We start from the raw sequence: 10,825 nt of genomic DNA on the forward strand, positions 1-10,825 counted from the left end.
GAAGCCTGAAGGCAGACTACATTAATGAAACAAGGCTACGATTGAGAAATTTTATTCAAGTTGGTTTGATTTTTATTCAGTTTGGTTTCCATATTAAAATTTGCCATTCCTCTCCTGTTAAGGATGTAACGTCGCTAACAGATTAAAACACGGACAATATGGATGTCTCTAGAGAAGGAAAGCATGGTTGGTAACCTAGCAAGACAGCAAAGAGAGGACGGTGCTCAAAGAGATGCTTGGATACCGGGCCTGCACCCCTGGTTCCAACACAGGAATGGCTATGAGAAGGGCATGAGCCTCGGTTGTGTTGTGCTCTGTTGGGCACAGGCTCTCCGTGGGTTCGAGGGGACTCGATGGCCTCGAACAAGAAGGAGCAAAATCTGTTGACCTGAAGTGATATCAAGTTGCCTAGACTTCAGGTGACTTATTTGAATTGATTTTCTTATTTGTCTTTGGTGACCACCTTCACTTTATGTATCTGATAATGATCTGGACCTGTGAGCTGCAGCTGCTCGCAACAACCACAGAAGGCAACCACACAGACGGGGCACTTGTCAAATGTCCTCCTCATTCAAGGCAAAGTATATCAGCTGGAATAAAACAGGCCATACATCTAGACAATAATGACCTCCTACCAAACATGTAATTTCAATGACAGGAAATTGGAGGAGTAAAGGTAGAGCTTTAAATGACAACAACGTTCAATAGTTCCACAACCAGAAGAGTATCATCAATGGCACTGAATTTTACATGTAGAAATTGTTGGATTGGAGAATGTTTTCTTGTGCATACTTCTGCCACAATTAAAAATATATATTTACATGGACAACAATGAGTAAAAGGAAGAAGAAAATGTTCTAAAACTGATTGCAGTGATGATGGTACAACTCTTCTTGATATGATTGAACTATTGAATTGTATGATGTATGGATGAAGTGCCAATTAAATTGTTAAATAAATGAATAAGCACAACTTTTTGTTGTGGATCGGGGAGAGTTTTGCAGAGTACAGCATCTTTCTATTCCACAGTTCATGCACACTGTGTTTCCTCTGGTGCACTGTAATCTTCTGAGTGTACCATCACTTCCTTCATGCCTTCTGTTTCTAGCCCTCCTTCTTTCTGAACCCTTTCGGCCTTCTGAACCAATGGCTTATCTCAATGTTGCCAAATTGAGAGATGGTGTACATGAGGAACCTTATCCAAATCTGAATATATATATAACATTTATTAAGTCTTAGAGATGTGTAACATAAATGAATTGATGAGATGAGGCATTGAGGGAAGGTGGGGATACATGTTGCTTGTTTCAAGGATTCTTACTTTTATGGCTGCTACCAAACCCTCCTATGCCCACAGGATGGGGTCTATGTTTCCTTGAATCTGTCTTGTCCTGTGACCTGCTTAGACCAATACAACATGGAGCAAGTGATATTCTAGAATTTGGAAGCCCAGGACCTAAGAGAACAGGGAGGTTTATTATTTCCTCTTGAATCCCCGCCACCATGAGCAGATCAACCATGATTACTGACGGACAGAAGGGATGTGAAGACAGCATTGGGAGCGTCACAGCCCTAGCTAAGCTTTTAGGAAATGCAGCTATGCGTGACTTGCCCCAGTTGTCATCCCATCAAGCAGAAAACCTGGGGAGCTGAGTACTTTTAACAGTCCTGCTCAAAGGAATCACAAGAAATGATGCACTACTGATATTTTAAGCCACTAAAATTTAAGATTGCTAAAATATTCTCAGTATTCTATTTGGAGATTTTTAGTAATCTGCTTCAATTGCACCTATTCTCCACCTATCGACTCTGTCGTTATCTGACATTATTAATTTAGAACAATTAAAAAAATGATCTCATGGAGAAATGAATGCCAACGTCAGGCCGTGATGATTGAGGTTATGTGTCAACTTGGCTAAGCTGTGCTTCTCAATGGTTTCGGAGTTGCAGAATGATGGCATGTGGAAGTTATGCATGATCTTGTTTGGCTGTTAGAGGTTAGGTGCTATCAAGTAGGTTCCAGCTCACAGTGACCCTACTTGCAGCAGAAGCCAACGCTGTCTGGTCCGGCACCATCCCCACAACGGTTATGTTTGACCATTGTTGCAGCCATGGTGTCAATCCATCTTGCTCAGGGCCTTCTGTTTTTTGTTTGCTTGTTTGTTTGCTGCTCTTCTACTTTATCAAGTAAGAAGCCCTTGTTCAGGGACTGGTCTCTCCTGATAAATTGTCCACAACACGTGAGACTTTGTCTCACCATTCTTCCTTCTAAAGAGCACACTGGCTGTACTTCTCCAAGTACAGTCTTTGCCAGCGCCGCAGTGACATAATGTGATGGTTGTGTAACGATACAGCTGGGCACTTAAGCAATGTGATAGGCAATTATCTAAAGATGTAGCCATCCTTCACTGTATGACCTAATGTGAACATTCTCCATTTCACATGGTGCCAATTGTCACCTAATGACCTGCCCTTCAGAACCTAACCTTGGCAGCACATGAGGAGCAGATATATTTGTTTGCATGCTTTTGCTTGTATGTTTTTATTTCCCAGGATTGTTGTAACAAATGGCGCTAAATCAAATGGCTTGAGACAGCAGAAATGTGTTTTCTCACAAGTCCTCAGGGTAAAAGTCCAAATTCAAGGTTGGCAAAACAACAGGCTCTCTGATGCCTCCAAGACAGACCCTTTTTTATGTCTTCCAGGTTTCTGGTGGGTTCAGATCATCCTCCATGCTTCTGTGCTGTGCAACTCCATCACCCCAATCTCCGCCTCCTTCTTTACAGGAACGTTTCTCTGTGTGTTGGTCTGTCTCTAAATAGATCTCTCCTTATAAGGACTAAAATTCAATAGGGCTTCATCTTAATGTGGTTAGACCAGAAGGAAGAAAGGAAGATGGAGCTTTCTGCTTCCGTCAAGAGTCCGTCTCAGAAGCTCGCGGGGATCGTTCCACGCTGTCCTATCGAGTTGCGACAAGTCAGTATCGTCTCAATGGCGGCAAGTTCGTTGCTTCAGACTTTCAAAAACGCTCTCTCCCAGTGGGCCACACCCACAGGAATGACGTATTAAGACTTCAAGTGCCCTTAGAGAGCTGTTAAAATTTTAACCTGCAACATGTAGATGTTGTTTTAAATTTTAATTACATACCTTGCGTACACCAAGGCTAATAAGAATTTTAATGTATTAATGTCACACATTAGATTAAAATACTTCCAACTGTTACTAATCTGCCTATCCCTGAAATAAATTTTAAATCTTGAAGTCAAATAAATCTTGCAATATGTGATTTAATTCTCATTACTAGTTTCGACATAGAATTCTGTACATAAGGAAGAGAATATTCTTTAAAGGATGTTTTGTCAAGTTTGGGTATCAAGATTATGATAGTTTCAGAAGTTTTGTGCCTTCCTTTTACTTATCTCAAAAAAATCATATATCATGGTAATACGCAGTTCATTTAGGGGAAAGTTTAAGAGGTTTTATTACTGTACTATTTTAATCCCAGAATATTTTAGAGCTAGTCTTTAATATTTTATATCAGTTGCTAGACTTATTAAATTTATAAACTAAAAATTAATTATCATCATTGATATTTATCTTAGATAATTATTTATTCCTTATAAAAGGTGTTATTTATTTACTATAGATAATAGTATTTATATTAGTTATACAGTGACTTTGTCTTAATGAAAATGTCCTTGTTAACTATCATTGGTAACAGTATTTCAATATGTTTATTGATATATATATTTATTAATTCAATGCATATTTATTAGTTTCTTAGGATGTGGTTTGGGGACCCATGGTGGTGTAGTGGCTTATGTTTTGGACTGCCACCTCTAGGTCAGCAGTTTGAAATCGCCAACTGCTCCTGTGGAGAAAGATGAGGCTTTCTACACCCATTAAGAGTCACAGTTGTAGAAACCCACAGGGACAGTTCTACTCTGACCTGCAGGGTTGCTATGAATTGGAATTGACTCATTGGCAGTGAGATTTTTTTGGTTTGGAAAAGAGGTTCAAATATGTTCAACTTTAGAAGAGGAAGCAACTCACAGTGGACATTTCAATATGTATATATGTATAACCACAACCCTCCACCCTCCGCCAAAAAATAGCACCTACAACAAATGCAAGTCCACTAGGTAATAAGCAGAAGTGGCAATAAGGGCCACACACTAAACAACTTGAAATCAGTCAATAGATTTTTCTCATAGCCATCAAAGGAACTCCAGGGTAAGCCTCAGACCTCTGATTTGCCTTTTTTTATTTTAAATTCAAATTTAAATTAAATTTAAATTCAATCGTAAATCATATATAATTCATTGGCATAGACACAATAAAATACTGAGTACTATTATTATTGTTATGAGCTGTTTCAGACTGTTGGGAAGTAGTTGGGCAAATACAGCCACATATTTTATTGTGATATGTCTATTTATTATATTATATCTATTTGTATTACTTAAGGCAATTAGTACACCATCACTCTTTAAGCATTCGAGATAAAATTACTGTCATCTGTGTTACATTTTAAACACACTATGTGTGTCTCTCATCAAAAAGTAAATAGACATTAACTAGGAAAATGAATTTCATAGTAGCAATTATATGTACTTGACACTAAAAAATCCATTTCCGTTGAGTCCATTCCGTCTCATATTGACCCTCTATAGGAGGCTGAGATTGTACAATTTTAATTGGGTAGATGACCTCATCTTTCTCGCATAGTACAGCTGAAGAATATAAACTACCAATCTATGGTTATCATTTCCAAGCCTACCCCATAGCACCAACGGGACCCCTTATCTACAGCTTGGGGTATGACACTTAGGTTGAGCTCATGGTCAAAAATGATGGATTGCTTCTTAAAGGCCAGAGTTCTGCGAGTCTGTTGAAGAAGCGGAAAGAAATGGCATCCAGGACAAGCATCTTTGGCACAGAGCTGTGCTCCCACCCACCAGGACTCTGACCCTGATGGAGAAGACCAGTCTCAGGGTAGCAACATGGCTGCTCCCTCGATTTTAATCGCTACCTCACACTGATACCTGCACTCACAGGAGCTCCAGGATCAAAGGTTGAGCTCGTCTGAGTCATCTTCACAGGCGTTCTATTTCTGGAGAGATTCTAGCTTTCTCTGCAGCATGCAGCACAGCAGATGAGAATTTGCACTGCACTAAAACTATTTCTTGGTGACTTTTCCACCTTGTTATTTAATTTAAGCTGTTTTCTATAAGCATGCCTTGGTATATTATGGAATGCATTCAAGTCTCTTACTCTCAGTTCAAGCAGCAGGAGCTCAAAGTCTCCATAGGTAGCTGCTACTTCTCCTGTGCTCAGTACCGGTAATTCCTAATCCATGCTCAGATTTCTGGTGGTTTATAAGACTTTGTCACAATGATCAAATGAAGCTGGTGTGATTGCTGCTTAAATACGGAGCTTAGAGGAAGACCATGTTACATTAAAGACCCTAGCACCCCATGGATATCTGCTTGTGTCTGTCTATTTACTGCAGGTGCAGTCTGAAGATTTGCAGAATAATATATATGGCTAGGGATCATTGTTGCCCGTGGGCTCCAAAGGCAGGGGGGGTTATACCTTGGGCTTCTGATTTCAAGGTGGGCAGATTGAAACCACCAGGAGCTTTTCAGAAGAAAGACGAGGATTTCCACTACCATAGCAAGTTACCGTCTCAGAAATCCACAAGGGCAGTTCTACTCTGTCCTCTGGATTAGTGTGAGTCAGAATCCACTTGATGGCAGTGGGGTTTGGACCTACAGGAACAAAGCATGCAATCCCAACTAGAGACTTAAACCTTGGGCTTCCTAGTGCAACCTGTTCTCAGGAAAGCATACTCCCTCTATCTTGAGGTGTTCATTGGCATGGGGTCCTCCTGACTCAGGGAAGCCCCTGTGTGCAGAGTAGAATGATGCTCCACAGGTCTTTTTGAGGATGATGCCATTAAGGTCACATTGCCAGACTTGTCTTTTGAGGAACCAATAGATTTTTCTAACAAAAGAAATTATTGGAAACCCTTAATGTTATCTGACCTTTCCTGGAAGGTCTGCTTGTGTTTCCACAGCAGATTCTTTTTGGGGAGGGGTGGAGGTGGGGGGGAGGGTTTTGCTGAACAACATGATTTATGAAGCTTTACAGATTTTTGTTTGAATTTTCCCAATACCCTCAGTTGCCATGACGTACCTTTGGGTGCATTTTATTTTGTTCATCTTTAAGGTGACCTTTATAACAGTAGAATCCATCCATTAAACCATAGAAATCTGCTAATTTTATCTCTATTTCTTTCTCTTTTAAGAGAATTGTAAATACCTTTCAGAGCACCAACTATACACTCAACCGTTCAAATCATTCATGAAATGACTCAACCATTTACCCCGCCCCCATTCCCTGATTTCTCTTCTCCTTCTTGGACTTCACTCAGTGAACTGCTATCTCCCTTTTCACCTGAGTCAGTATCTGTAAATCTTCTAGCTTAATGCTTTTTCTTCCCTCCCATTTCCTCCACCTCTTGGCAAACTCCAAAGTCCGTTCCCTAAAGAAAGTCTTCAACTTGTCTGCTTGTTAGTTTTGAGAAAGTGGTCTCAGAATGTTTGCTCTTTTGTGATTGATTGATTTCACTAAGCATCATGTTCCCCAGGCCCATCCATGCCATGAGGTGTTTTGTGGGAACTCCATTTCGTTGGTCACTTCTTTGAATGTGTCTTGCAAAGCCCTCAAGCTTAGATTTTAACACCCACAGTGAACATCTTCTTCTGCATTTTCAGGGCTTCCTTGGACTAATTATGGGCACATCTTTGCCAGGAGTCTGCCTCACAGTCATCTTACTCTAAGGGAGTTTGGGCAACTAGCATTCTCAAATCAAGCTATCAAGATTTAAAAACACAAGCGAAGATGGGGAAATTGACACAGACTACTAGCGAATACCAAGGCATAAGTACTCAATGCAGATCCAATATGTGAGTGCTTCAGTTTTTAATATCGTCTGCTTTGCTTTATGATTGAGGCTTTTCTCTATTTCATTCTGTCATTGTTGGTAGGTTGATTGCATTTTGCCTTGATTTGGTAAGTTTTCCTGCATGTGAAACTAAGCTTAGGTAAATCTGGGGACAATTGGATTAGGAGATTCAAAGGGACATGGCAGAGAAGGCTGTCAGGAAATGGGAGCAAACACCACGGGTACAAAGAAGAAGAAATGTCCTGGACTTGATGGGGGTGATGGTTGCACACTTCTTATGACTGTGATCGAACAAGTGTGAAATGGATGGTATGTGAGTTGTGTGTCAGTGGAACTTAAAAGTAAACACACTAATTTTTAAAATCTATTCACTGTAATACAATATCCTACTTGGGGTCTTGGAACAGAAAATGGACATTCAGTAAAAGCTAAAGTTAGCTGAATAAACCAATGTTTCATAACAAAAGAAGAAACGATCTCAGGAGATATTTGGTGTTCTACAGTCTTCTCAATCTCTCTATAAATCCAAATTTAGTCTTATAAACACAGTAAACTCTGTTATTAAAAGATACAGCTGTGAGGAAGAGCTAATGTATCATTTTGAGGAGCATACAAACATGGGATTGAGGAGGAGACCCCAGCCCCAAGAGTGGGAGTCTGGGGTGATGCTGTTCTGTGAGACAGGGACGGTCAAAGGAGAGGCTCTGTCCACTGACTGACTGGCCAATGGGATATTGCAGGAGAGAAGGATTATGGCTTGGTTGCTGCAGGAATCATTGAATGAAGTGGAAATGTGAAGGCTGCAAACAATTAAGACTAGTTTTGAATTATGGATCCTCTTTATCACCAGGATCCAGAGCTATTCCCTCAAAGTTTGTAGCCACCCCAACTTTATGTCCAACAACCCACCTCGTCTTCATGAGCCAATCTGAGTTCCTATCCCACATGGACACACCAGTGACTTAAACACGTCGTGTGGATGTTTTACTCTTGGAATGACCCTATTTGGCCATTTAACATGCTAGGCGATTGATGCTTAGTGGTGCAAATGGTTAAATTCTTGTGAACTAACTGAAACCATGTTGTTCCAACCCGCCCAGAGGTGCCTCTGAAGAAAGGTCTGGCAATTGCTTCCAAAAGGCCCTAGCCTTGAAAACCCCATGGACGTGTTCCTTCACGGACACCCAGGGCATCCCTGGAGTCAGAATCAACGGGCAGCAACTGGCTTGGTTTCTTGTCTGTTTCGTTTGAGTTAAAGGTCACACAATCTTCAATTCCCGCCCCATCGCTTTGCTCCTTTCAAATCCGCAAACGTTGCCAGTTCACAGGTTCCTGACCTTTCTCAAGCCCTGAAGATTTTGATCATAGTTTGAAACTAATATGAATAATTATACAGCTGTCTTTCCTTGAGCTATTGCATAATACATTTGGAATTATTTGTTTTCTTGTGCTTCTTTCTTTTTTTATAAAATTATGTTCTTTGGTTCTCTAATTTATTGTCAACGTACCTTGGAATCCTAATTTTGCAGATTATGAAATTCCGTGGAGAGTATCTTGTCCATTCCATTATTTGATGGAGAGAGAGAGAGAGTTGAGGCACTCAAGCTTCCAGATTTCAACATATCAGGGACTGTACAAGACCCTCTTCACATCACCCAAACCCCAGGATCCTATTAAAACTATTTTTTGTGTAACAAAACTATGAAGGATCACTGCAGCTTCTAGCCAAGATCCCAAAATACTGAAGCTCCACCATCAATAAAACCTATGCGATTCCTTCTCGGACACAATGACAACTTCTCTGAACAAACAAAGGATGGGACGTTCACACGGGTGACGTCATTCTCAATAGTATCTCAAAGCAATGCGCCCATCAGTCTGAGCCACAGTGCTATGTGGTGGCCCCTTTCCTTGCTGCACATACGCGGCTCATCAATTATTCAACCTCCTAGATCTTCAGTTTCCTGGACTGTAAGATGAGCTAGTAATCCTGTCTACCCCACTGGATGTTATTAAGATGCATAAAAGAAGCAACGTGCTAACAGTATCACCTGACATAGAGCGTGCTCTATTGTTTCCACAGTTATTGCCTGTATACAAACTTGGCGTGCTATCAGTGTTCTTCTCTGCCTGGTCCTCTATGCAATAGTAAACACCAATACTTATGTATTTTTGCTATGGTTTCTGGTTTTACTCCTTTGACAGTCTTCTCATTTTCCAGAATATAAAAAATGAAATGGTGTTGACTCCAGTTCAATAACTTGACAGTTCGTCACACTTAAGTGCTTAAAGTAAAAGAAGGGTGTAGTTAAACCTGTCAGGGAAATATGAGGATTGTCACATAGTGTTGGGCAGGTAGTGGCAGGGGCAACGGAGATATATGTAACCTTTTACTACCATATTCTAAACACATCCATGTGCTAAGAAAAGGAACTTTTGACTTTGAGAACATACTGAGAAGAGAAATGGTTTAAAATGAAGCCAACCCCATTACCTTCAAGTCGATTCTGATTCATAGGAACACAGTAGAGAGGGCAGAATGGTTCTGCAAGGCCCGCCCCCTTTCTCTTGCTCTCTAATGAGCAGACTGGTGTGCTGTTGCTTTAGCAAGTTCTCTGCCTCAACCTGTGTGCTAAATACCTGTGTGTGTCAAACCAACCTGTGGATTATCAAAGGCTCATGAGGGAGGGGGGAGAGAAGAGGGAGGGGAAAAATGAGGACCTGATGCCAGGGGCTTAAGTGGAGAGCAAATGTTTTGAGAATGATGGGGGCAATCAATGTACAAATGTGCTTTACACAATTGATGCATGTATGGATTGCGATAAGAGTTGTATGAGCCCCTAATAAAATGATTTTTTTTAAATGAAGCCATAAATGTGAGATGCATGTTAGTAATTATAGAAACTGCTGAGTTTTCTTCTCAGGTTTAATAGCTTCTCCAAGATTGTGAATAAGTTAAGGGAGTTTTTAATTTCCTCTGAAACATGCAGCCACTTCCAACCTTGTAATACATAATTAAAAATATCTTTGATCTGAAGATACTAGATTTATCCTAGCAAATTAAGTGTGGAACAACTGGTCCCTAGGTTTCATTCATAATCCAGACACGTGAAAGGAACAGATGCCGGCTTTAGGATGCTGGTCAACAAAGAGAGAGGCTTCGGCTTGGGTCCCACCAAGTGGAAGCTGGTGTCACCACAGAGAGAAGGGCACAGTGGGTGCCAATATCATGAGGCGTCTCTTAATCCCTTCAGTATTTGAATAGTGATCACAATTGGACAGAACAAAGGGTAGAAGTCATACTACCTATTATTCATACAAACCACAGTGCAGCACAGACTGTGCCCCCGAAACCTCTCTTTGGGTTTGGCCACGGCACCATTCAAGCCTAAGTGCAGGCCACTAATTTGTTTCTCTCCGCCAAAAGACGTGACTCCTCGAAACGGAAGAAGACTGAGCTGCAAGACTGAGTAAGAAGCTTGTGTGCCTGTATCTCTTTCAAAAATGGCCTCAGTTGATTGCAGAATGTTGACTGCCTACTTAGGAAAAGATTGACCTGTGCTAGAGGATCTGGCCCTCACGGTGAAGTTGGAGTCAAATACATGTTCACCCTAAGGGGTTGTTAAGTGACATTACGTCTGTTCCCATCCCCAGCAGCTCCGTGTACACCAGAATGATGCACTGCCCGGCCTGCTTCTTCCCCACCCATGCTGCTGTGTCGGAGCCCGCTGTTGCAGCCACGGTTGTCACCCATCTCTTTGAGGGTCTTTCTCGTTTTCACCGACCAGCTCCTTAACCACACATAAAGTGCCAGGAACCGACCAGCTCCTTAACCACACATAAAGTGCCAGGAAC

Source organism: Echinops telfairi, unplaced genomic scaffold (genome assembly GCF_000313985.2).
Source record: "Echinops telfairi isolate 266 unplaced genomic scaffold, ASM31398v2 ScPeMD7_7400;HRSCAF=8409, whole genome shotgun sequence".
In the NCBI taxonomy this organism is placed as follows: Eukaryota; Metazoa; Chordata; class Mammalia; order Afrosoricida; family Tenrecidae; genus Echinops; species Echinops telfairi.